Raw genomic sequence first — 6,000 nt, forward strand, 5'->3', positions numbered from 1 at the left:
TCTTTGCTAATTGCATACAAAATGAAAACCATCTCCGGCTATTCCTGGGAGTGATTATAACACTTTGTGGGGCTAGGTGCTGGCTGAAGCATGAAAAGCTGTGAAGAAAGTCTGCTTTTATTGCGACATTAGTATGTGGCTCGCATCCTGCTGATACGCTGCTAATTAGCCTCAAGCTCACGACGGGCACGGTTCCAATTAGTGGTCGATGTGCCCTTTTCAGTGCACAACAGTCATTCCTGTGTGTGTGTGTGTGTGTGTGTGTGTGTGTGTGTGTGTGTGTGTGTGTGTGTGTGTGTGTGTGTGTGTGTGTGTGTGTGTGTGTGCAATGACAAGCGGCCAGTTCCGGAATGTCAGCAGAGAGGTGATATATTTTTTTTCCAGGGCTGCAAAGAAACAAGAGTGTCTGACGAGCCGATTTAAAATGAAGAATGTGGTACACAGATTCCCCCCCCCCCCCAAATGTTTTAGAAATACACTGTAATCTATCAGTTATCATTTTTTTCTTTGCAAAAAGTTGGATTTGACAGAAATATATGAAACCTTTGACTGTCTCATGCTGTTAGCTTTATAGCATCGCCTTGGACTGTTAATAAATTAAGTATAGAATCCCAATTGCAATTGATATCAAGAGTAAAGTTTGTTTTAAAAGAAAGAAACACCACTGTGAAACAAAACCTCAGAGATTTCCTGAGCTTTGCTTTTGCTCTTCTTCTTTATTCTCGTCAGTGGTAGGTCAGCTCATTTGTCTTGAGGCCTTCTCAGATGTCAGAGCAGAGCGTGGCTCAATCGATCAGGGAGACCAACTGCCCTTTATATGTGCGTCGCGGTGTGTCTTTTTGTGTGAATTTTTTAGCAAATAGCTGAGGCTAGGTACTACAAAAAGTGATATCAAGCAACTTTTTTTGTGTGAAGACTTTTTGGAGGACATTTGAGACCATCTGTTTGTGCAGTTTGGCAAGAGCACTGAGTAAAGACGAGGTTAGCATCTCATGCTAGTCATTATCCACCTTGGGTAACATTTCTACATTACTGATAGATTTTATTTTATACTTCTGTTTGACAACCCAATCCACGGACACAGCCGTAAGTGAAATGAATGTTTCGCACAACGGGTCATGTTCGAACATGGCCGCCGACTGTCATGAGAACAACTCCCTGGCAACTCTTGCGCTGATTGCCTCTCATGGTGTCGATTTGAAGCCCATCCAGCAGCAGAAGCACAGGAGGGGGAAAAGGAGAAAAAAAAAACTTCCTTGAAATAACTGATTTGGGTGATTGTGGCGCCTTGGCAAAAGGTATGCAGCCACTGAGTGCTTTCCAGATTAGAAATATGGCAGGTGATGAGGCGGCAGGCAGCTCTTTCGCCCATCAAATCAGCCTGAGAGCTGCACAAAAATCAGGCTATGTGTGCGAGTCCCGCGGTGCAAATCACCAGTGAAAATGAGAGCGGCTGACGAAGTGCCCGCTGGATAGTCAACAATAATAACACGGGAAACAAAGACAGGCTGTAAAAGAAGAACTGAAACTATAAAACATATTTCAGTGTATTACTAAACACAGTTCAATGTTTTTGCTAAGATACACCTAAAAAGGCAGCCTGGCCAATCACAGGACAGAATGACAATCTGACGTCTTACTGGTTACAGTACATAATGAATAATGATTAAAAAATACTAAGGCCTTAAATTTCCTTATAGCCAGTTGACGTTTCACTCATGGGTATGTAAGTCTTAGCATAGCAACAGTAACCAAGAAGGCAGAGTTTTAATGAAAGGCCCATTAAAGCAAATACCTGCTGCCCTCAAATTGTCTGACATGTGGTTTCTGTTTGCTTTTGACTTCAACTCGAGCGTGATGACAACAAAGGCACACTCCTGCCAATCATGGTCACGCTCACTCAAACTTAAGTGGCAATAAGATGTTAAAGCTTTTCAGGTGAACATTATTTTGCCGTATGTTATTGTTAAGGACAAAAAGGAGCAGTGGGCAAAAAAAAATCTATTCGGAATGTTTAACCTTTCCAAATGCCTGGCTGGCTCTCTGGAGCAAATCGTACCTCCACTCTAGCTTCTGTTTATTCCCGTCTTGTTCTCGTGACTGTTTGGGGGGGAGAGAGAAATGTAGTTTTTTTTCTTTGACAGGAACCCCATAACAGCTGTCAGAGACATTCAGCAGCAAAAAAAAAATTTAAAAAATGCAACGTCGTCTGGAGTTGAGGTTGAATGGAAAAACTAAATACATTTTGTTTTCGCTCGCTGACTCGAGTATAGACGAGGCATAAAACAGGAAGTTGTGACAGAACTGGGCTGATTGAAGGTTTGGGGGAAAAGCATTTCTTGGAAAGCTCCCAAATAGTATTTTCAAAGATGCACATTTAACGAGGGATTTGAAAATACATTTAAACTTTTAACCTGGGCTTAGTCTTGTCTGATTGCTGTGACACCTTCTCACACTCATACCATATGGTAAAATTTACTGACATCCTAAAAGAGTGTTGACAAAATGTCATTGATGGAAGGGTGGCAAAATTTATTCTGGAAGATTTTCAATGAACTTGGAAGTCAACTAAGGTCCTGCAACTGATTGTTCCATTTCTGCTGTGATGTTTCTTCATCAGACTTTATATGACGGTTAAAGCTAAAGTTTATTTCTTTTAGGCAAGTGCAGACTTTTGAGGCCCATTACAGGAAGTTGATGCGAGCAAGTGTATGATCAATGACAATTGAAAAAGCAGAAGTGGAAGATGAAACAACGCGAGGAGACGTGGTGGCACACCAGGGCACAATGAGATGAAGAGGAGGCAAAGAAATCAAAAGTCGGCTTGGTTCTATTATATATGAGAAAATAACATGCGGCACAGAACTGGATTTTGACGGGAGCTTATTCCTTCCAAATGGTACAGAAGACCCCGTTGCCTTGCAGTTCATCACGGTAGTGACAAAAAATACACTAGTGCTTTGAGATACTAACATGTTTTTGAAAAAAAATAATACCAACGGTTTATTCTGTTGATTTTGTAGTTTGTCTGCCATGTCAATCTTCCTAACCCAATGTAATGTTTAAGAAGCCAGGGTACGTCCTGGTGGGATTAGCGTGAGTAACTTCCACTGACCTGGGTTGTAATGATGACAAAAATGTCTTAATTGAGGATTCATTGCTAGAATACCCCAAAAGGTTGCGGTGGTTTTTTCAATCCAAGAGAACCTGTGGAGGGTCAAACAAGTGGACGTTATAAATAGTAATAGAAAGATGACCACACACTGAATGTGTGGTTAGTTAGCATAATTTAGCCATAAAATGGCTGGCCTGCTAGCTAACGACAGTGCCACAATGGTCTTTCTATTTCACTATCAAAAAGAACATGTCAGGGACATTTATCTGAGCATCAGAACTCAATTAGTAACAAATACCACAATGATTATGTTTATTTTGTCTGAATTTCTTTCTTTTTTAGCATCAACATAGATCTTCAATCGTACGTTACAGCCGGCGTTCTAGCTCCCTCTCACGCCATCTTTCTTTCAAACCAAGGCGGCCAAAATCATCCCATTTTCACAACTGCTCCATCTGCCCACAACTGGATTCTGATCGAGTGTCAAAATCCATATTTAATGACATAAATCGGCAAAAAGGCAGCGAGTTGGCAATAGTGTCCTGGGTCAGGTGCAGCGGGTGAACGGCAGATGGAGTCGGACCGTACCAACCTGCCGACCAGCTGCTCCTCCGCTGCGGGGAGGCCTCTCAATCCCACTGCCGGTGCGCTAATCCCTCTTCTGCCATTTTGGGTGACCTCGTCCATCGCTCGTCACTGTGACCAGGAATGTCTGGGAAAAGAAAGCGGTTTGGATAGCAGAAGGTTGGCGCTTCAATCCCAGGCAGGAGTTGGCAATGTGATTTGTGGCAGCGTGATACTCCCTAACACGATTTCCCGTCCGCAAGCCTCCTGCTGCGTCAACACTAAGCTCCTGCTGCCTCTGATACGGCATCTTGATATTTCCTGATTTACCATTGCTCCACGTACACCAACTCGGTCACCACTTTTTCACGCATAACACCTGCCTTCATGCCGCTTTGTTATTTTCCTCATTTTAATACGCTTGTCCAGCCTCCCGCCGAGGCTTTGGATTGCAATTTACTCCACGGAGATGGAGCGTCAAACAGAAAATAAAAGAACAGAAGCAGAAATGAAAGAGAAGAGAAATGAGTGAAAAACAATCTTGCTTCATAGATTTTTTGTAATCTTTGAACAAAATAGGTTGCGAGGTGATGACAAGCTAATATTGCTCATGGTAAATTGATCAAACTTTGCTCCAGCCCAAAAAAAAGATCTTTTACGGCAGACTTGCACATTGTCATCCTAAAAGTGCTGACACAACAGAAACAGCATTACTTTTGTATTTGTTTCAAACGAGTCTCACAATGGAAATGAGCGATTCCGTTTTAGCTAAATATAATGGCGTCATGTCAGTGCTCATTAATAGCAGAGGGTGGCAACTATTTAGCCTCTGGTTAAACGTGTCTCCGAGCAAGCTTGAATGCAATCGGAGGCCACGCGCCGCCTGACTGACTGGTCGGGTTTAACAGGCCGTGAATGACAAGCGTGAGGCCCTCAAGACTGGCACATGCCAATTTAGGACCACACTGATGCACGCACGCAGGCAGCAAAAAAAAAATAATCCAGTTATTCGCAAACGGGAGACGGACTGTGAATTATTAGCACAACTGTCATTTAACATACAAAAAAATCTATTTTGGTCAAATTTGATGGAGAATAGATTAAACGTGGCTAACCTTTGGTGCACATGTACAATAGAACATTATAAAATAGTTGAAGAATGACATTTAATATATTTTTGATGCTGCCAAATCTGCAACTGAGCCCAGGTTGACCTGAACACTTGAAAAGTTTATGCAGGGATGAGCTGCTCATTTTTCCACATTTACGAGTTGTGAATCAGCGATGCTCCTCATTAGAGCTAGCATGTGTCAGAATATTAACATCATAAACACATGTTGATTTTTTTTAAAAATAATATTGCTTGAAAAGCTTGCATGCAACCTTTCGTTTAATCACTCCTAAAAATGGACATGATTTCAGCTCTCTCCTGTTGAATTTATATTGCACTTCCAATTTAGTGCCTATATAGTTATTTTTATTTTTAATAGATTTATTTTACAATTTACCCAACATCATGTTAATATAATAACCCCCGAGGCATTTTACTGCCTTTCGGCTTGTTTGTGGCCATTTCTGGCCAAGGACAGACATGATGTGTATTTTTTTTTTTTTTAGCATTAAACTGATATTTTTGCGCCATGAAGATTTTTAACTCAAATCAGTTCTTATCATTAATATAAAAGTTGCTTGAATATTTTTCACTCGATTTTGATCTGAGAACAGAAACAGTAAAAATATGTAAGTGTTTTTTCAATTTTGCAAGAGCTCCAACTGACTTGGTGTGAGTCCCACTCACCTTAAACAAGAGCAACAACAACTCTTACAAGTCATTAGGAGGAGTTCACATCGCCATTGCACTCTTAACCTTCAAGCTGGAGAGCCTTTGAAATGAGAGGCTACTCAACCATGAACGCTCGGGCACCTCCAACCCATCAACGAGTCCATTTTAATTCTCAACACAGGTGAACAGAAAGGCACTTCTATTAAAATTGGAAATGGCACGGTGGGGGGGAAAAAACAAAATCACGTCGAGCCGCCAGCTCAATGTCAGGGACGTTTGGTGAACCGTTTTGTGGGTTGTCAGATGAAGGGAAAACCTCACAGGTAGAACAAAATAAGCTAAAGCAATGTAATTTTCCAAATTTTACTAAAAATGCTAAAGGTCAGCCGTCGCGCCTCACAATGAATGCGCCACCGTTGGTGATTGCTTTACATTCGTTCATTAAAAACCTAACATGCTTCAAGGCGCAAAGTGAAGATTAAGAACCATTTTCTCCAGCCGCCGTCTGCTCGCCGCTTCTATTTTTTACGCTCCAGGC

This window comes from Syngnathus leptorhynchus, chromosome 15, assembly GCF_054491065.1.
Source record: "Syngnathus leptorhynchus isolate UIUO chromosome 15, UIUO_Slep, whole genome shotgun sequence".
Classification (NCBI taxonomy): domain Eukaryota; kingdom Metazoa; phylum Chordata; class Actinopteri; order Syngnathiformes; family Syngnathidae; genus Syngnathus; species Syngnathus leptorhynchus.